This window comes from Schistocerca serialis, chromosome 3 (genome assembly GCF_023864345.2).
Source record: "Schistocerca serialis cubense isolate TAMUIC-IGC-003099 chromosome 3, iqSchSeri2.2, whole genome shotgun sequence".
NCBI classification, from domain to species: domain Eukaryota; kingdom Metazoa; phylum Arthropoda; class Insecta; order Orthoptera; family Acrididae; genus Schistocerca; species Schistocerca serialis.
In genome coordinates, this window is record NC_064640.1 from 296,302,284 (window position 1) to 296,325,175 (window position 22,892).

Here is a 22,892-nt window from a genome sequence, read left to right on the forward strand (position 1 = left end):
TGCCATACTAGTGAAAAAGCAGAGTTTCCTAAGAAAGGCTAGGTACAACACAACTTTAAGTATTCAGGTGTCCAGCCAGCAGACAAGAGCCTCTGAAAGATGAAGATGTGAAAGTCTGAAGTCACTTGGGAGATCTGGCAGCTAAGGAAAAACTGGGACACATGGTGTCATAGCCATTACCGCTGCCTCAGAGTGCACTAGAAGCACCAACATAAATACTCCACGATTCAGATGTCTCTTTGATGAGTGCTGATAGCCGACTGCTCAGTGTGTAGTCTCAGCCCTCATGTCAGTTGCAGCTGTCCAGTGAGAGGGGAGACTACGGAGGATAGCCCTCGGCACATCTAGCTGTCTCCGACCATCTATGGAACAGAGAGTCAAGCTGGAATGGTGCTGCAGCTCCCAACTGGACTACCAACTTCCAAGGCGACACTGCTGGGGTGCGAGGACTGTTATCACCTTGCAGATCTGCTGGAGGCTTGACCTGCATTGCCTGGACACTGTCTGTCATCCGCCTTCGAGACAGGGAGCACTGCTGCTGCTGATTCTGTATCTGTGGCAGACACTGATGCTCCTGGTTCCTGCTTCCTAAACGGGAGCTGAGACCAGACTCCTGCATGCCAGTGCGTATTTCAGGCGTACCTGGGTCGACACTCTTGAGTGAAAATCTTCGACATCCATGAGAGCGCTGTCGAGATTGATACATAGAGCTAGAGGCCGCCAGATTCCACAGTCGACAGCCGCCCATAATGTGACAGCCGGTACCTGACGCTTTACTGCACTGTGCAGGCGATACTGCAAGACGAGTGCAAGCTGCCTGCCACCCATGATGAGGTGCTAGTCTACTGGCGTGGTTGTGGCACAGTGATTTTTCAGACAGTCCTGTATTTCTACCTAATAAATATGTTATTGACATTGATGTTTTCTTGGCAATCTCGAGCGTAATTAGGACCTCACCACTGTATCCTACCCAGCTGTCTCCTGACAACTGTAGGAGTCAGACTGGACCCCTATAGTAAACAAGGTTTTGCTCTTCATGCTATGAGAGTAATGAACTTGCATGCGTGCTCAGCCCTAAGAAGTTTAAAGAATTAGCACTCACAATTGTGATTAATTACTCTAAGCAATATGAAGCCATTAAAAGTGGAACTGTAGGTATGTGTATTGAATTTTAAACATTGCAAAACTTCGCTAAAGGCACTGCAGCATATGAATTATTGCTACATGACTGTGACATAAATTACTCACCTCTTATAAGAATTAAACAATGTATGGTATACATGTAGAGGCGTTCCACCACATGCATCATATCTCACAATGACACCTCAAAGTGCAAACATCTATGTTGTGGATATATAATGATTTATGAAAAGTGTGCACAATTTGTGTTTAGAAATGTTGCATTTGCTGCATTCTCCAACGCTGGGCTAGATTTAATGATGTATTCAGCAATCGTTGCTTTATCCAAATTGTTTAGTACAGAGCACTGTGCTAAGACTCATCAAACAATTGTATGACTTACTTGGTATCATTTTGGAAAATGGGGGGATGACGAGGGAGTGTCGTACGAAAATATGGTGACATCACTCCGAACTCATGACAATAAAAACAACATAGTTTATTATGTGTGGTGACAACAACGTCAGCAGTTATACGCACTTCAGAAAATGTACAAATAATTTTAATTTGGGTTGCCAATAAATAAATTATTTTTGTTTAAGAGCCTTGTATTTATTTATTGACTTTGAATTGTTTTTCACCCTGTCACCTAAAGGCTTCTTGTGCTGCTCATGAAGAAATGAGGGGTTAAGTTTGGAAACTTTGCCTGTATGACTACTGACAGTTCTGAGGGTACGTACGATCTATGCTCAATATGAGTGCTGCAAGCTGACTGCACCTCCCAGACCACCGCTTTCGGGTTATTAGACATATATTCATATATTTTTTCATTGAATAGAGCACCCACATTGCTTACATTTGCGAGAAAACAGCTATGGGAGCGAGTTCCATGATGTGATAGAGTTTCTGAAATTATGCATAGACTCACAGCTGCCATTACTGAATACACTACACTTTCAGTAGTGCGGAAGAAGATCACTGTGGCGTGATTTGAGTTCCCGAAATTGTGTACATGAACAGTGACTGAGTCGGTACTACCATGCAGTTCCCGCATGTATACACATGCCGACTGCTTCCATACCATCACATAACTGTACTTTTTTCTTTGCAGGATGTCTTGAGATGATGGAATGTGTGGTATGTGCAACCTGATGATTGCCTCATCAGCATGAGTAGGATTGGTCACACTTGCCAATGATGGGTATAAATAAGTCGGTCTGAACAGGGCCTCTTCGTACCGATTATCATTGTCCACTATAGTGTGAAGTTGAAACTTCTGTCTGGCAGTGTTAATGGCGATGGTGTGGGTCTTATCCTCATTTATCAATTGATGCAAGCTTACCACCTTCGCTCTTTGATGAGTCAAGTATGGTTTTCCTCCAGGAATAGAAATATACATATGTAAGTTTTCTTTTAAATACTTTAGACAGTATTTATAAGATGAAATTTTTTCCTAGGTGATCTGAATTCTCTCATACATATGTGTTCATTGAACACTAACATTGCATCACTACAGCTTGATGTTGAAGCTATGATTTTCCTAATGCGCGATTTGCAGGAGGGCAAACGTAAGTATGAGTGTCCTAATTTTGCTCACGCTTTCGTGCAGTGCTTATGTGTTCCTATTTTCTTTATACTTGCTACCAACACTAATCTGCCACAGGCCATTACATCACTTTCTAGTCACAAGTTGTGGGGGATGTCACTGATCATCGACGACTGGATATGTGAGTATTACTACTTACAAGGGGAGGCCGCCAATTGTGAAATTCAGATTCGATTCATACTGCGCATAACAAAAGCTCATGGCCAGAGGTGTAATGTGGCAAAGCACCAAGATGCACTTCTCAGCCGTTGTCGAGAAAATCGACAGTTAAAAGAAACCGTTGCGGTGAAATACTCTCTACGATTAATAATTCTCTACAGCGTCGTGGCGCAGCGGTAAGCGCTCGGGTTCGTAATCCGAAGGTCGCCGGATCGAATCTCGCGCTATGTAACCTTTTCTTTTTTTTAGTATTTGTTTTTTATAATTCAAATATATATAATTCCCGGCAATCAGTTGCAACAATTATGCATATAATAAGTTGTTGAAAGTCGTTTGTCGTGGAAAAACTGGCGACTTCGAACATCATTATGTTTTCCGCAAACAAAGTTGTATTTCACAAATGTTATTAATTGTCTTCATAATGTTAACCACGTATAGTTAACGGAAGACGTAGAAACGATATTCCGAAACGAATACGTATAGCGTAAGTCAAACGTTCGAATTAGAATAGAGACCCCACGAACACAAATTTGCTGTGGCAGGTATGAAATATAAACTCCGTTACTCGCTCGTTACACTTGAATGACAGATGTTGAATGGGCCGAAACGAGCCGCCGCATAACAGCGTAGTTGCCTGCTAACTTCGAAAGAAGGTAGATGCGGTCCCTAGCGCAACTTATAACATTGTCGAAAATCAGTGCGGACGGGAGAGCTTTGGTACACCCTGTTAAAAAAAACGGAAAAATGGAGGCGGTACAATTGGAGAGCGATCCGCCTTCACCAACATGCATAAGCAATTCATTAATACTTTATATATATATATATTTGAATTACAAAAAACTAATAATAAAAAAAATTGCATGGCGCGAGATTCGATCTGGCGATCTTCGGATTACGAACCCGAGCGCTTACCGCTGCGCCACGACGCTGTAGAGAATTATTAATCGTAGAGAGTATTTCACCGCAACGGTTTCTTTTAACTGTCGATTTTCTCGACAACGGCTGAGAAGTGCATCTTGGTGCTTTGCCACATTACACCTCTGGCCATGAGCTTTTATTATGCGCAGTATGAATCGAATCTAAATTTCACAATTGGCGGCCTCCCCTTGTTAGTCTACCAGTAATAATTTATGCCTGCATAGAGTGCTTATATGTTTTCTTTTCTCCAATTTTTTTAGATACACTTGATGACAACATAGACACTAAGCTATCACAGCCATGACACCATTTTGTACTCAGTGCTCATGGGGGATTTCACTGGTCTTTGAAGAGTGGATACATGTTACTAGTTCCTCTATCAACAATAATTTACACTTGCATAGAGTGCTTATGATGTATTTTTCCTCTTTATTTTTAGACACACTTGATGACAACATAGCTACAGATGTGGGTGCTTTATTGAATGAAAAAATATCTGAATAAGTGGTTAAAAGTCACTTGTTAGTATCAGTGAACTTCAAAATAAGTATCAGAAAAAGATTATTATTGATGGCTGGATGCATCTATTGCATGTGTGAGTGATACTTATCAGTCTCACTTATTGCTTTGCAGAAGTATTGGAGCCATCTGCAGACAAACTACATCACTGATGTTGATGTACTCACCACCTCAGCCTGGACACTTGAATCTGCAACTACAAACACCACAACTTGTGTCATTATGCCCACTGTGGTCACTGCTTGCAAACCCATGGCTGCAGCATCCAGCTGATGATATAGTCATCATCATCACCCAGCCTGGACCCTCGAATTGACAGCCACAAGCACTGCAGCCTGGTTCACCATGCTTGCTGTGGTCACCACTTGCAAACTTTCACTACAATCTGGATTGATGATATGCCGATTATCATCACACCATCCCAAGCCATCAAACTGGTGGCCACAAGCATCGAGTGCATGTCTGTGGGTATGCCGTTTGGAGGGATCTAATGTCTGCCCAAAGATGAAATTATGTGGGAGGAAGAGACCCATAGTGAGGCTGCTGCTCCTGGTATGTGATATGTGCTAAAGTGCGCGTCATTTGTGTTGGCGGCCGAGTTTAGGTTCGTTCTGCGCATCTGACGTCAAAAAATACAGTCAGCCAATGAACAGAGAACGACGTTGCCAGATCTCGACTGCAGAGCAGAGCAGGGACGAGTGTCTTCAGTTTTAGAAACGTTCAGTCATAAATAAAGTAATAGAACAAAAGCAATGTCTTGATAGCAGACTTTGTTTTTTGAAAGTTTGGAAAAACCATTCCTTATACCAATTGCTTCATTTTCTATTAATTAATTAAACCAAACAAGCAATAAGACTCTTAATTCAGGCGATAGCAAGGAAAGGTGTTTGTATCAATTTCACGAACCGCTTTTTCGCAATAAAGAACAACGGTAATTGTTTATTTCCTATTGTACTTCGACGAAGTGCGAGTAATTCATAGGCATACCAACAGCGTTTGTCAGAATTTTGCGTGAGCTGTTATACTCCTTATGGAGACATATTGCAAGACAAGCTATGCTAGTGTAACGGTTAAGGCGTTGGGTTACTGAGCGAAAGATTTAGTGTTCAACCCTAAAAACAATATCGAAGTGTCTTACTTCACGAATTTTATTCGTTTGAATGCAATTTTTTGAAATTTCTAGTGCTTTGTCTGTTCATTAACCCTTTCGCTGCTGCAGTCACGTGCTCCCCGCATTCTGCGCTGTGCGCTATTTTGTGGTCACTGCACTGCTCGCCTGTGCTGACACATGGTGTTTCCGACTGCTTTGACACACTTATCATTCGATTCCACAAAAACTATTTGGCCCAAAAATTAGATTTTTACACATCTTCTTGACTAATACCTGCCCCCCACTTCCATTGACTGATTGAAGTGGTTTAAAATAAAGCCAAACGCGCCTGGTGTAAATAAAACTTTTATTACAGTCGCGAAAGACGGAATATTTCTCAATATTACATACGACACCTATGTGGTACTTAAATTAAATGAGATATTTTTATACAGTAAATTTTATATGAAATTTAGGTACCTTGTCCACATTTCATTCTCAACATTGTGGCAACTAAAATCGACCATAGGGAAAGTATATGCTATGGACTTTTACCTCTGCAAACTCTTCAAAATTTCGTGCAGTGGTTTACTACATTTAATGCTGCACAATAACTGGGTTGAACATCAAAACAAAATTAAGTCATTTATGGGTGGTGGCTTTACTTCATAAACTGCGCGCTCCCCCCTAAACGTAAGCTTGCGAACTATACTATACTATGGCGCTGCTTCTCTTGGCGCGTGCGTCGTGTGAAACTGGCAACGCAGCAATCTCCCGCGTCTGGGCGGTCATGCGCGAGCCGCCAAGATAAAAGAATTCAACTATAGTGGTAAACCTAGCATATCCAACCAATTTTCACGATGTGCCCCGTGCCTTGTCACTGTGTCCAGAATGCCTAGTCCTGTGAAATGGTTCTGTCTTCAGGCTGATTACAATGTTGGGAAATAAAACAGAGGTACATTCTACTCTACACGCATCTGTATCCATGCCTCAGGTTGGGGCTGAAACTTGTTAGAATTATCCATGGCATCTATTTAGACCAGCGTCTCTGGTTGAAGGTGTGCATTGATACTAATGACGAACAGAGGACTCTCTTGAAATGTGATTGTGAAAAATAATTTTATAAATTAATGAATAAATCAGTTTTTGGGAAAACAATGGAACATCTTAGAACCCACCGCGAAATTCATTCAGTTTACCGTTGATATGGATGTTATTGCACGAGAGATTACAGTACCACAACAAATTTTAAGCAGGCCACAATATCCGATGAAGGTGTAGTCACTGTGGAGATGGCTAAGGTTTCAGTGGAGTTCACGAAGCCTGTCTATGTCGGTATGTGTATTGTGGACCTCTCCAAACTCCACATGTACTGATTCCACTAAGAGTTTGTAAATCCAAAGCTTCGCTGACCCCAGTACTTTATATGGATACAGAGAGTGGCTGTGAACCATGTGAAATAATTTGGTACAATCCCGAGGAATTCGGCACCTGTTGATATGTCACCGATAATTCTTTCAGCATAACATGATCAAAGGAGGTTATCAGCCTGTGACAAATGAAGTTAATGGCGCACAGACTGTGGAGTTTGTAGAGCTCAGAAATGTATCCATATTGTATAGATGCAGGTGTCACCCAAAGATGGGTTAAGGGCGTGTATCATGTAGCGTCTCAAGCTCTCACGGTCGAAGACAATAAGGAGTGCCTACACAGTGGCAATGCATCTCTGCATACGGTACACCAAGTAGTCTTTTTGTCATAAGACCACGAGGTGCACACTGCACTGGAATTGGGAGTTGGTCTATCAGACCATGATAGCAAATGCATCATCTGTGCATATGGGATCAGGACCGAACCATTCTCGCACTACTCGCTCGAGAGTGATTGAGTGAATGACTGCACACTTTGTGTGCTTGCTGACTGTGTATGGGGTGAACATTAATAATAGCGACGAACTGCAGGGACGAATTCCTGACTGGAAATGGAGGAAAAAAGATTCTATGAACATGTGTTCAGAAATGGACAGTCTGTGTACAACGACAACAAATCATCCCAGAACACAGTACGTAGCTGCATTGCATCCACCTCACAACAGATGTTCAAAATGGTAACCATGGGATGCAATGCACACGTTCTTATGTCGCGTTATGGATTGCCGCACTCTTTTGCACGTTCTGGCCTCTCGCTGAATAGCGTCACAGATGTCGTGAACATGCTATTGGAGGGTCTGCATATCACAAGCCGGTTCAGCATATACAATGCTTTTCAGATGCCTCCAGAGGTAAAAATCCAGGCTGATTAAGTCCAGCGATCTAGCAGGCCATCCTACAGGGCCTCCATGTCCTGTCCAACGTAGGGTAAGATGTTGTTGAGGTGTCGGCGAACTGTAATGCGGAAGTGGGGTGGTAATAACAAAGCCATAAGTGAAGCGAAATACACACATAACAATAATAGTAATAACACTGGATGGATATACAGACGGTAAATGACTGCTTGTGCAATCGAATTATAAAAATTAAAATTGATTGAATGGTGGGGCCACCAAGCTTGCATGCCACTGGTGTCCCAGAGAACTGCTGGAGTAACGTCATTGGCTGCAGGGAGAGGAGAGGAACGATGTCATTGCCTGAGCACTGGATGCTGGCGTCAGCGATCCTGGGAAAGCTGATGCTGATGTTATCAATTCCTGGAATGCTGATATCAGCGAATTTGGCGAATTTGAGCCTATGCCCATCTGATAAGCTATGTAGCAAGAAGCTATGTAGACATTGATCCATGGGTCACAGAGTTGAGGACAAATCCACTAAGGCTGAATATCTGGCATCAGCCACTCTCCTTCAGGAAATCGCCAACAAATACAAAAATACTAGTATCCAACACCTATAATGGGCTTTAGCAAAATTTTACTCCAACCTGTAGGAGATAACCTCATATATTAGTTTCAATTTGTTAATTCGTCCCCTCCCGCCAGAGGCTCTAGTCCTCTCTCGGGCATGGGTGTATGTGTTATTCTTAGCATAAGTTAGATTAAGTAGTGTGTAAGTCTAGGGACCGATGGCCTGAACAGATTGGTCCTTAGAAACTCACACACATTTGAAAATTTTCTAATTCGTGTTTACTCAAAAAACCGTCAATTATGAGAAAGGGCGGTTTTGGAAGGCGACAGGCAAATTCTCAATCGTTTTCTCTAGTATTTGATCTTACTCCCTAAGAATATGATTTGAAGGTAACACAGATATTTAGTGCAAGTGATCGATGACGTTTGATTAAATCATACAGATGACCCGAATAACAATGTCATATCTGCCAACAAAACGAGAAAGAAGAAAAGGGAAATTTTTTGAAATATCCACTTGTATTAAATTTTTAATTACATGAATAGCTCACTTTTCACAGTAAATTACATGTGTGGAAATACAATGATTGGACCAAATCTAACGGGTGATCTTTACATTAGCAGAGGAACCTGAGGCTCGTAGCCAGAAGGTACAGCAAAATAGTTAACAGCTCAAAGAACTTACATGAGAATGATAGCGGGCAGTATTACAAATGAAGGTGGATCTACACAACGAAGTTCGATGTAATGACTCTAGCTCTACATTTATTTAAAATGGCTTAAAGGTGATGAAACTTGTTGGTTTGTGTACTCAAGTAAATTAGATAAATAGCGAACATGGTTGTGTCTTTTTCTTTGTGTAATCGCACAAAACAATTTTATTGGAAAGGAACTGCACTGTATTTCTTTTTTAATAGTAAGCAAACAACAGGAAACTAGAAACTAGATGATCGATTCCTTTAGCTGTGCGGCTAGTCCCGGCGGAGGTTCGAGTCTTCCCTCGGGCATGGGTATGTATGTTTGTCCTTAGGTTAAGTAGTGTGTAAGCTGAGGGAGTGATGACCTTAGCAGTTACGTCCCATACGATTTCACACACATTTGAACATTTTTTTATTCCTTTAGTAAACGTCGCAAAGACAAAACGTTGTAATACACGTGATCCCCTTCTTGATATTTTCATTCCTTCTACAGTCAATAATAAGTTTATTTATCCGTTACCTATGCTGTGTTAAGTTCAAAAATGGTTCAAATGGCTTTGAGCACTATGGGACTTAACATCTGAGGTCAACTGTCCCCTAGAACTTAGAACTACTCCTAAGTACATCACACACATCCATGCCCGAAGCAGGAATCGAACCTGCGACCGTAGCAGCAGCGCGGTTCCGGACTGAAGCGCCTAGAACCGCTCGGCCACAGCGGCCGGCCTGTATTAAGTGTATGGCGCTAAGTGTCTCGGCTGATATTTAACTAAATTATATTGACCGCACTCCACAAGTGAAGAGTGCAATGCTTTATTTTCACAGATTACTGCGATCCGTGTATTTCATCATTGTAAGCGGCGAACTAGTGGAAACTTGAAAAGTTGGCTTTCGACAAATATTTTTTTTTTCATTCTGCGAATGAGAACAAGTTATTTCAGTCTTTACCGGAGTCCAAACATTTAACAAAGAGCGGCCAGCGAGACGAGCATCCACTCGAGAATATGGTGTGTCGCGTTGGCGGAGGATTGTTGATTCTGGCAAGCGGCGCGCCCTCCTACACTTGCGTCAGCGGACTGCATCACTGCCCAACATGTGACAATCGCATACAGTAACATCCGAAATTCTGCTTCGCAGGAATAATTCTTTGTACACGCTACTAAAAACGAACTTAAAAAGAGCAATAACGATAAACATTCCAGTCCTGCGATCGGAATATTATATATTCGTAAGACTCAACCAATTAATCAGTCACCTACCTATCAACCGCTACTGAATTCGATGAAACTGAACAGCGCACTTATATCCTTATAATTATTTGTGGCTTCTGAAACTAGATATTCTTTACGATCAAAAATTGTACCCAAGATTATTCTGAGCTAGTCGAACACTTAAACGAAGAAATTAGACTGGCTCGAAAGAAGAGAATTTCTTGTAACAATTCGGGAGGACGACGGTTCAATCCCGCGTCCGCCGATTCTGATTTAGGTTTTCCGTGATTTCCCTAAATCGCTCCAGGCAAACGGCGGGATGGTTCCTTTGAAAGGTCACGGCCGACTTCCTTCCCTAACCCGATGAGACCGATGACCTCGCTGATTGGTCTCCTCCCCCCCCCCCCAAACAACCGATCCCATTTTGTAACAGATCTTCCGAAATCACCTTTCCTCGTACTCCTTCGATAATGTATTTTCTTTACGTTCTGATAAAGTTTAAGTCAAATGAGATTATTTTTCATTTTCTGTGTCTTTTTTCCACTTGACGACAATTAGTGGATCTATTTTGCAACGACCAATTTCCGCTGCGGCCTTCAGCCATTTTCAGAACAGTGTTGGAGAATAGGTAGCCTTGTAACATATAGGCACATGCGTCTTTACGTAGACATGAGTACGAGCATGCCTGTCGTACGCATGACAACGCATGCCCCTCTGTATTAAGATGCTTCTTACGCAGGAAATTTGATCTGTATACGGCTGTAGATCGCAGGTGAAAACGGTTATTTTAAAAATAAAACCGGTGATTGTCGTCGAATAATTGAACGAAGAAAAAAGAATTATTCCATCAAAGCCTTCTCCATATCGACAATTATGCTGTATTTTAGAGAATTATTGATCTCATTAATATGTTTATGTCCAAAGAGGGACACACTGCTGGAAATTGAAATAAGAACACCGTGAATTCATTGTCCCAGGAAGGGGGAACTTTATTGACACATTCCTGGGGTCAGATACATCACATGATCACACTGACAGAACCACAGGCACATAGACACAGGCAACAGAGCATGCACAATGTCGGCACTAGTACAGTGTATATCCACCTTTCGCAGCAATGCAGCCTGCTATTCTCCCATGGAGACGATCGTAGAGATGCTGGATGTAGTCCTGTGGAACGGCTTGCCATGCCATTTCCACCTGGCGCCTCAGTTGGAACAGCGTTCGTGCTGGACGTGCAGACCGCGTGAGACGACGCTTCATGCCGGCCGAAGTGGCCGTGCGGTTAAAGGCGCTGCAGTCTGGAACCGCAAGACCGCTACGCTCGCAGGTTCGAATCCTGCCTCGGGCATGGATGTTTGTGATGTCCTTAGGTTAGTTAGGTTTAACTAGTTCTAAGTTCTAGGGGACTAATGACCTCAGCAGTTGAGTCCCATAGTGCTCAGAGCCATTTGAACCATTTTGAACGACGCTTCATCCAGTCCCAAACATGCTCAATGGGGGACAGATCCGGAGATCTTGCTGGCCAGGGTAGTTGACTTACACCTTCTAGAGCACGTTGGGTGGCACGGGATACATGCGGACGTGCATTGTCCTGTTGGAACAGCAAGTTCCCTTGCCGGTCTAGGAATGGTAGAACGATGGGTTCGATGACGGTTTGGATGTACCGTGCACTATTCAGTGTCCCCTCGACGATCACCAGTGGTGTACGGCCAGTGTAGGAGATCGCTCCCCACACCATGATGCCGGGTGTTGGCCCTGTGTGCCTCGGTCGTATGCAGTCCTGATTGTGGCGCTCACCTGCACGGCGCCAAACAAGCATACGACCATCATTGGCACCAAGGCAGAAGCGACTCTCATTGCTGAAGACGACACGTCTCCATTCGTCCCTCCATTCACGCCTGTCGCGACACCACTGGAGGCGGGCTGCACGATGTTGGGGCGTGAGCGGAAGACGGCCTAACGGGGTGCGGGACCGTAGCCCAGCTTCATGGAGACGGTTGCGAATGGTCCTCGCCGATACCCCAGGAGCAACAGTGTCCCTAATTTGCTGGGAAGTGGCGGTGCGGTCCCCTACGGCACTGCGTAGGATCCTACGGTCTTGGCGTGCATCCGTGCGTCGCTGCGGTCCGGTCCCCGGTCGACGGGCGCGTGCACCTTCCGCCGACCACTGGCGACAACATCGATGTACTGTGGAGACCTCACGCCCCACGTGTTGAGCAATTCGGCGGTACGTCCACCCGGCCTCCCGCATGCCCACTATACGCCCTCGCTCAAAGTCCGTCAACTGCACATGCGGTTCACGTCCACGCTGTCGCGGCATGCTACCAGTGTTAAAGACTGCGATGGAGCTCTGTATGCCACTGCAAACTGGCTGACACTGACGGCGGCGGTGCACAAATGCTGCGCAGCTAGCGCCATTCGATGGCCAACACCGCGGTTCCTGGTGTGTCCGCTGTGCCGTGCGTGTGATCATTGCTTGTACAGCCCTCTCGCAGTGTCCGGAGCAAGTATGGTGGGTCTGACACACCGGTGTCAATGTGTTCTTTTTTCCATTTCCAGGAGTGTATATATATATAAAGTCAACTATTTACAGAGGAAAACACAAAATAACAGGGGAGAGACATGGAAAGAAGATAGAAGGAAACAACAGAAAGCAATAATGAAAAAGCATTGGGTAGCGAAAAACAGAAAAAAGCATATGATGTCGTAAATCAGCCGTTTCCTGTGGTCCTGAGTTGCGCCAATAATAATAATAATAATAATAATAATAATAATAATAATAATTTGAAAACCATAAGTGCAGTGGCAGAGTGGAATAACAAATCAGAGCAATAATCTGTGTATGTACAATTCTTCTTGGTTTTGATACTTAATTGGGAATAACGGTAATTTTGACAGATTGATGGTAATGATATGCAAGAACTCACAAACTAAGAGTATCTACAAAACAGCAAGAACACAGTGTAAAAACTGATGAAATTCTAGTTCTATATGACGAGGTAAGTTTTAATGTAGTTTTTATCTCTTGGGAAGCCGTCGCGTGACGGACGAGATCCTTTGTACAAGATTTACGTGTGAATCACAATGAAACTAACATATTATAATATATTAGAGCTATCAGCGAGTTGTGAGACATATTTGGATGTAAAGGTCTAGTAATAATATGTACAATAAATCCATTTTATGAGTTTTATAACAACAGATTGACGGATATATAAGGATCGCGGTCATATTAGACTGGGTTATTCAGTTTTATGCCCCAATAGAGGCAAAACCTGTGCAGATGCGCAACTCATCATTCACTACTAAATGGGTTACAAAATTGTTATGGAGTTGGTCTAGGAAACTGCGAAATTTATTCGTGTGCTCGCGGACTTGGAAAGGTCTTCCACAGGATATTTTTTGCAATTTAAGTCAGAGCTGCAGCGTGGTGTTGAAGGCGTTAGAAGTTCTTGAATGAATACGCAGATTCGCAATATTTCCCTAGGTTAGTTTAAAGGGCTTTCGACGATTCTTATGGAAGACTAGAAACTGTAGCCGTTCTTTGTTGAAGTCTTTTTTTTCTTCACCAGCCAAGGCCTGCCTGTATTTCAGTCAACTTGCACGAAATCTCAGAACAGTAATCAGGCAATGTGACTGTAGTGTCGCCACCCCTTGGACATAAACGATGCTAACAATCTGTAATGTCGGTCAAATACTTTTACTATGCCCTTTTGTATCCAACGCTATTTCTTAACCATAGCTCTACTTCGTTCATGTCATTCGTCTAGGACAATGTTCCATATGTACACTGCAACTCGAAAGACACATAATCCAGATATGCACATGACTTGAATCAGCGATAAAAGAGTTTTACGAGAATACGTCTTATCGCCACTCTGAATGAGATGTGATATTTTCGTGTTCATCGTAAACTCAGACATCGGCTTTTTACAGAATTTTGTCTAGCAAGCAACTTGAGATTTGTGCTGCATGAGCAGTTGTTATGCTATACTGGTGTCTATAAATAAGGGATAAGTCACAAAAACAGAAGTTATTCGGGAAAAAATTAATCATTTGACATGAAAACCGAGCGACCTCATGCAAACTAACTACGCAGCATTGGGTAATTCCCACTTTGAGAAATGCAGAAAGTTTCATGATTCAGAGTAGGACGGCAGCTGGTGTTGTAAGATTATCAAAAGGCAGCTGGGATAGCGCCAAATAGGTCAAATGGGGTTGAGGCATCATTTTCAGTTAGAAGACTGACAGCGATAGAGTGCCATGGGCAGACTGAAAGCAGGTCAAACACAGACAGAAATAATCAGGTGTTTAGATGAAAGCCTTCCTGTTGTTCGTAGACTGTGGGAACAACTTACAATTAAAGATTTCATATCCGGATGGTTCAGATGGCTTATCCCAATAATATGCATCGGCGAATGTTTTACGCCTGTTATCCATTGCAAAGATTACGACCGCGATTTCATTCCAAGTTTGTTGTGTCATTCGTGCTGCCACCAGTTAGATGATATCATCGACCTCTATGTGTAAACTACTTCATAGAGGCGGTATGTGGTGGAACGCAATAAGTCACTTTTGTACTACACGTCGCTCATCACAGGAGAAAGGTCTGTGTAAGAAAGCACAGTGACGAAAATTAGGGTTTTATATCTCGTCGACGATAAGGGCTTTCAAAAGGGATCGCAATTTCGGACTGGCCAAGAATGCTGACGAAAATCGAACGTTGCCTTATCTACGAAACTGTCAAACATTTTTGTGATTTCAGGAAAACCACATAAAATCTTAATACTGATGAGCACATTGGGATTTCAACCCTGCTCGTCCCATAAGAGGAGAAGTATGTGAACTGCGGCACTCCCTCGCATTGTTTTACCACATAATGCTCGTCTTTCCAACGAAAACAGTCAGTAGTCTATAATTCGTATATTTAGGGCCTATCACAACGTCCCAAACAGAAATTAAGAAATATTGTTTACAATGCTCATTGGAGATTTATTGTCGATCGTAGTCCACTTCCAAAGAACCACCGTGTGAGGTGTCGCAGTGGTTACCACACTGGACTTAAATTTTGGAAGACGGCGGTTCAGATCTGCCTCCAGCCATCCAGATTTAGTTTTTTTCCGTGATTTATCCAAATAGCTGCAGGCAATGCCGGGATGATTCCTTTGAAGGCGCGCGGCTGATTTTCTCCTCCATCATTAACAAAACAATCCGTGCATATGATCCGTCTGTAATGTCATCGTTGTCGATGGAACGTTACGCTCTAATCTTCCTTCCTTCCTACCGAAGAGCCGTGCCTCAGATAGCGGCTTCCCATGTTGAATAATACTCACGCTCTATGGATTCCACTGCTACTAGCAGCGTCAAAAAGGAAAGGAGGAAGAGTAGCGATTAACGAGCGAAAGCTCGAACCGGGGAATGATGAAGAAGGAAATAAGACTGTGTCCTTTAAAAGGGAACAATTGCGGAATTTCCCTTAAGGAATGTGGACAGTAAAAACCTCGTTGGCTTGACGCGGATTTGAGTCGCCATCCTCCAGAATGGCAGTCCAGTGTCTTAGCAAGCACTGTGCGACTTCTTTCTTTGAGGGAGGGAGGAGGGGGAGAGGGAGGGAGGGAGGGGGGGGGCGAGAGAGAGAAAGGGGGGGAGGGAGGGAGGGAGTGAGAGCGAGCTTGTGTCATGTTGTACTTCATTTCGACGAGACGCTGCGGTGTTTAATGAAGGTGGTCGTTATAGACTTTAGAGATGCTGGACTGTACCCAGCCACATTTTATCTCTTGTCGGGCAAATATTAATGATGAAAATTTGTTCCATTAACAAGATTAATCGACAATGTAGGGTCGAAGGGCGCAGCACAAACGTACCTCACCGGCCTCGGACGTAGTGGTGCATATATTAAAACTAGATGGTTTACACCAAAATGATAATATTTGTTTTAACGTTTCAGATATGTGCTAAGTCAAACATACATAAAATTTTACTGAGTACCAGGGTTGGACAAAAATTTGAGAACACGGTGAGAGATGTATGCTCGAACATAAATGCAGATGCTAGACAAGCCTGCAGGCTGCGCAGTAATATTTGACCCCGAATGGCACCAATGCAATTTTCTCAATACATTGCAAGTATCAGTCATGGTCAGAACAGTGTCCTGTGTAGCTGTGAGTACATTATGTCGGAGCTAAGTGAATTCGAACATGGGAAAGTTGTTGGCGCTCGTATGGTGGGGGCTTCCATTACCTAGTTAGCATAAGTGTTTGGCGTTTCAAGTGGCATCCTATAGCGATTTATACCGCATACAGGGGTAACAGATAAACATCGTCCGGTAAGTAACAAGAAAAAAGAAAGTGTGTGTCGAGTCATGGAGACGGACGGTCATCGAAAAGGATTGTGACGAAAAAGAAGAGGACAGCGGCTGCAAAAATCAGTGCAGAACTGAATGTCACAAACGCGAACCCTGTCAGCACAAAAAGAACTTGAAGGGAGCTCCATAAGTTGGGAATTACAGTGCGAGCTAGAATTAGAAAATCCTGTATCAGTGCAGCAAAAGTCCGTAACGGGAGAACGTGGTGCCGAAGCCACAGAACCTGGGCTATAGAGTAGTAGAAGAGAGTCTTGTTTCACACTGTCTCCAACTTATTGACGAGTTTATGTCCCGAGACATGGCTGGGGTTCGATGATGATTTGGGCAGTCATATCGTAGTACTCCATGAGCCCCATGGCTACTCTGCAAGATCGCATTGCTTCCAAGTAGTTGATGACCTTTTTGGCTCACCATGTCCATCCCATAGCACAGTGTTTGTTCCCCACTGGTGCTACTGTATTCCAAACTGCGCGGGCCGCTGTTCATACAGTTCGAATCGTCCTGAACTCGTTTTATGAGAACGAAGATGACTTGTCACATCTCATTCGTCCACCACATCTATCAGATCTCAATATTATAGTACCTTCGTGGTCTACTCTGGAAATGTGTTATCGTTACCTGAAGTTGCCACTATTTTGCAGGAGGAATGGCATATATTCGCATGAAAACCATTCAGGACCTCTATTTATAACTTCTAAGACGACTGGAAGCTGTTTTCAATGACAACGGGCTTACTACACCGTATCTGGCATGGTGATGTGCTGTGTTTTTTATGTTTCCATATTTTTGTCCACTCCCTGTAACTCCAGCATTTGCGACTGTTTGTTGATGACGCTGTAGGGTACGGTAAAGCCTCGTTAGGTGATTGTAGGAGCATACAGGATTACTTACACAAAATTTCTTTTAGGTATGATGAATGGCTGGATGCTCTTAATGTAGGATAATGCAAGTTAATGCAGATGAATGGAAAAACAATGCTTTAATGTTCGTTTGCCGTACTGTAGGTCATCTAGAAACGAAATCGCGTATAGAACATTAGTGCGACCCATTCTTGAGTACCGGTAGTGTTTGCGATCCCTTCCATTTCGGATTAAAGAAAGACTTTCATGCAACTCAGATGCATTTTGCTAGATTTGTTAATAACAGGTTCTGTCAATACGCCTGTATTGCGGAGATGATTCACGAACGCATACGGGAATCCCTGACTGGAAGACTGCATTCTTTTCGCGAAATACTTGAGAACATTTAGAGAACCGGCATTTGCGGCTGACTGCGGATTGTTTCTACTGCCCCAAACACACATTTCACGTACGGACCGAGAAGACAAGATACGAGGAATTAGGACTCGTACGTAGGCATAAGCAGTCCTTATTCCCTCGTTTCGTTTGCGAGGGAACGGAAATGGGAATGTCTAGTCGTTGTACAAGGTAGCCTCCGCCATACCGGATGGTGGATTGTGAAGTATGTATGTGAATGAAGACAAATAATTTATGTAATGTTTTGTGCTCTCCATTTTCACTACGTTTCGTGTCATTACTACACCTAGACATAGGCTCAAGCCTAGAAAGAGCTTTTTACAATCAACATCTGCACTAAATACATCAGTCAATGAAGCCAGCAGTCCGCAGCTCGTGGTCGTGCGGTAGCGTTCTCGCTTGGCGCGCCCGGGTTCCCGTGTTCGATTCCCGGCGGGGTCAGGGATTTTCTCTGCCTCGTGATGGCTGGGTGTTGGGTGATGTCCTTAGGTTAGTTAGGTTTAAGTAGTTCTAAGTTCTAGGGGACTGATGACCATAGATGTTAAGTCTCATAGTGCTCAGAGCCATTTGAACCATTTTTTTGAGGCCAGCCTATTGCTTACCAGCCGGAGACAGCTTGGATTGGACCACATGGAGATCACTGAACAGGTTACAATTGGGCGTTGACAAATCTAAGGACAACCTACTTACTTACAAGGGCCAGCACTGTATGAATGTGAAGAAGTACACACAACGAAACATTTGTGTCATTGCTATCCTGACACTTGCAAGGAGTAGGATATGTTCAAGGAACAACAGAATGCTGTAGCAGTTGCTCGTTTCTGGACCAAGACTGTTTAATTTGAATTTTGTAGATATGTGTATGTATAAATTCATTCCCTTCCCTTACCTGAAATTTTAAATGTAGGAATTCTACGTGTATGATGTTGACTCGAATATATACAGAGTGTTCATTTTAACTGAAGGCAATGAAATATCTCGAAAACTACACATCGGATCAAAAAAGTCATAATTCCAATATATTTGTCTCGGAGGGGGACATCCAATGACACCACACTCGAACCGCCACCCTCCTCCTCCCCCCTCCTCCCCCGGGCGTGGTTGGCGGGGGGAAACTTTGAAATTTTCAGTGGGAACCCCCGTTTTCGATTCTACTGCAAAACCTACATATGATTTGTCTGAAACATTTTATTCCTTTCCCCATGATGGCGCTGTAGTCAAAGGAACAGAATGTCTTTGAATATCCAATGGCACTTGGGACACCTCCTCCATGCTACGAGGGTAGGGAAGGCCAGTATCTGGTAACTTCTAATTGGAAACCCAGTTCGCAAGGTTGTATTCCTCCGACATATCGAAAAGGGGATTACTCGACGCTCCAACATGGCCGTGTAGCGAACTACGACGTGTTGTAATAGGCAGTACACTGCGACCAGAGCTCACGTATCGTGCAGACGTAGAACAAAATCGTTCAAATGGCTCTGAGCACAATTGGACTTAACATCTGAGGTCATCAGTCCCCTAGAACTTGGAACTACTTATACCTAACTAACCTAAAGACATCACACACATCCATGCCCGAGGCAGGATTCGAACCTGCGGCCATAGCGGTCGCGCGGTTCCGGACTGAAGCGCCTAGAACCGCTCTGCCACCGCGGCCGGCATACGTAGAACATATAGCGGCTCTAAACGTTATAATACTTTCGAAGTGTCGGAGATTTGACACCACTTTCAAACTCACTTAAATCTTGATAACCTGGAACTGTAGCAGCAGTAACCGATCTAACAACTGCGGCAGATTTTTTTTTCTTTGTTGTGATTTCATTCCCCTTCCCCATATGGGTAGGGGAGTGCTATTAGCGGCATTATCCGCCTCTCTTCATCCGAGTGACATGACAACTAATACAAGGGTAATATGTTACATATAAGGCGATAAAACAGAGTAAGGGGAGATAATAGAGGTAAAATACACTGACATGGAGACGTTCATGGGGGAACAATTAAAAAAGTCGAAATAAAGTTAAAAAACACAGTTGATGATTCGTAGGACGCAAAAAAGACATTGAAGTCACACGCCCAGGTTAAAAGTTGGCCACATTATTAAAAGCACTCCGGAACAACACACATTAAACCCACTTGGTGCACATACGATGAAGAATAAAACTGCCAGGTAGGACCTGCCGAGGGAGAGGCCTGAGAGGATGGAGAAGTAGGGGAGAGCAAGGTGCAGCAGGGAAGGGGACGGAGTAGAGGCATCAGGGGTGCACCAAGAGGCAGGAGACAGGTGGGGCAGGAGATGAAGAGGGAAGACTGCGGAAGACACTTGTTGTCCTATATAGGCGTTGCCGACTGCAACACCGTTTTCCGCCTGTTTACAAATCTCTGTGTTTGAATACGCATGCCTACAGCAGTTTCTTCGGCGCCTCAGTGTATATTTGCTTGATGTGTGTGTAACCCCCCCCCCCCAGATGACCGACTATCTCTACCGCCACACATGTATGTTTCCTGTTTCCACATTTATTTGATTGCACCTAAAGGCGAGGCTTCAGGCTTCGCAACCGGTCGTGCAATAAATAAGAAATTACTGGCAACTGAAGCGAACTTTTATTATATTGGTTGATAAATACATTTCTAAACTTAATGTTTTGCGTTGTTTTAGTTTTTTGTAACTGTTCCTTGACTTTTCAAAATCGTTATTCTACGGACTGCTGTGGGATATGATCACATTCGCGGATGGTAGTAAAGACTGTAGAAAATCTCAAGAAGTACTATTATTATAAAAATCCATTTTTCAGTACATCATCGGCTCAATACTGCGGCAGTGGAACATTCAGTTACATGACACCCAAAATGTTACAGCCTTCCTTGCATTACGGTAGAATACGTTTCTTCCTTAGATTACACGTATCATACTCATGTTAGTAACTGTTTCATATTGACCCAAATGTCCATCGCTTAAGTTTACAGGGATGTTTACTGCCATGAAACGTAGGTTTTATAAAGTCGTTGATGGGAAAGTTCTTTGTTGTTAATATTTGTCTTCAGTTTATAGTAACTGTAGCCTTTTGCCGAAATAATTGTCCGCACAATTTACAACTGTTAGTTCTAAACTTATCAGCAAAAATTATGAGCAAATTAATTTGCTAGGTGGTATTGAAAATATTTCTTTTAGGAAAATGTTAGTAAATAATCTTATTTGCAACAGGTACTGATGTATGATACTGCAAGAAGAATATGACAGAGCACTGAAGACCAAAGGCGAAACAAGGTCCCGGGAGTAGACGACATTCCGTCAGAACTACTGATAGCCCGTGGAGAGCCAGCCATCACAGAACTCTCCCATTTGGTGGGCAAGATGTATGAGACAGGCGAAATACCCTCAGACTTCAACAAGAATATTAACATTCCAAAGAGAGCAGGTGCTGACAGATCTGAATATTGTCGATTCTGGAGATAGTAAGAACACGTGAGGCGGTAATGACACTAAAACTTCATATGGCAGTTATAAGAGACGAGGGGCAAGGGATCCATGAAAAACGATATATGTAATGGTAATGTAATGTAAATGAAAGTGAAACAGGGTCTATCCCCGATGTTATTCGATCTGTACACTGAGCAAGCAGTTAAGGGAATCAGAGAAACATTGCATCATAATTCTGAACAACATAGATACTGAAACATCGTACAGTAAAGAAACATTTGGAGTAGGAATTAAAGTTCATGGAGGAGAAATAAAAATTTTGAGATTTTCCGATAACACTGTAATTCTGTCATACACAGCAGTGACCTTGGAAGAGCAGTTGAACGCAATGGAATCTGTCTTGAAAGGGGAGATACAAGATGAACATCAACAAAAGCAGAACAAGGATAATGGTTCAAATGGCTCTGAGCACTATGCGACTTAACGTCTGAGGTCATCAGTCGCCTAGAACTTAGAACTAATTAAACCTAATTAACCTAAGGACATCACACACATCCATGCCCGAAGTCTGGTCCCTTTAATCCCACAAACCAACCAACCATGCCCGAGGCAGAATTCGAACCTGCGACCGGAGCGGTCGCTCGGCTCCAGACTGTAGCGCCTAGAACCGCACGGCCACTCCGACCGACGTGGATAGCGGAATGTAGTCGAATTAAATCAGGTGATGAGGAGGGAATCATATTAGGAAACGAGACACTAAAAGTAGTAGGTGAGGTTTTCTATTTGGGCAGCAAAATAACTGAAGATGGATGGAGGAAAATGCCGGTACGGTGAATTTTGACGCTTAAGAGGACACATAATGCTTTAAGAAATGGTGGGCCGTCAGACACGCTGAGAGATGGGTTCTTAGAGCACTTTGAGAATCTATAATAATTCACTGTCAAGTACTAAAGTAAACCCGAATACATGTACGATCTCAGAAAAATGAGGTGCATCCAGTGACACAACAATATTTCAATATCTTTAAAACTACAGAAGTTAATATTTCACAGCGATTAAACATTTTCAGAAAGAACCTCTGATTTAAAAATTTTAAATGTGTTATGTGATTTTAGCACAAGATATCTCAGATGACAGCATTGCATTATATCTATCGTCTCTGAAAGCTACGCATCCGTATCTATTTTATTTCTTGATTTATTATGTTTTTTATATCTTTTAGTTATGCAAATATTTCTCAGAACATTGTATCCTGCACAATTAAACAGCATATGAAACAGCCGGAATACCTCATATTTTGTCATACTTGCCATAATGAACAGTTTACTATTTTGCCAGTAACTTTATTTAAATACTAGTTGCCAATGATAATACAAAAACAAGTTAAGAAGTGGTCTGTCACATGTGCTAGTTGACACCACCTGGGTAAAAGAGTGCTAATAAACGCTTCTGACAAGCATGCCTAAATTACTGTTTGAACCATATTTAACGACAATCGTATATCGTGAGTGCAATTACATAAGAATATTGGTTTATTTATTTATGATTAAAAGCTATATCTGTATTCAATGTGAATTTTCTGAGTGTGACTGAATGTTCATAATATTTATTTAAATATTTGTCTAATATATTGGTTTAGTCCAGTAAATGATCATGTTGAGTCAAATCATGTCTGTAGAACTTACGAACGATGTG

The 22,892-nt window shown here is 42.8% G+C and overlaps 1 protein-coding gene across 1 annotated transcript in view; it reads right to left on the bottom strand.

Annotated features, from left to right (window-relative positions):
* Positions 1-22,892, bottom strand: part of LOC126470795 (innexin shaking-B) — a 424,307-nt gene that overhangs the window by 283,999 nt on the left and 117,416 nt on the right. The gene's annotated exons all lie outside the window — the stretch shown is intronic.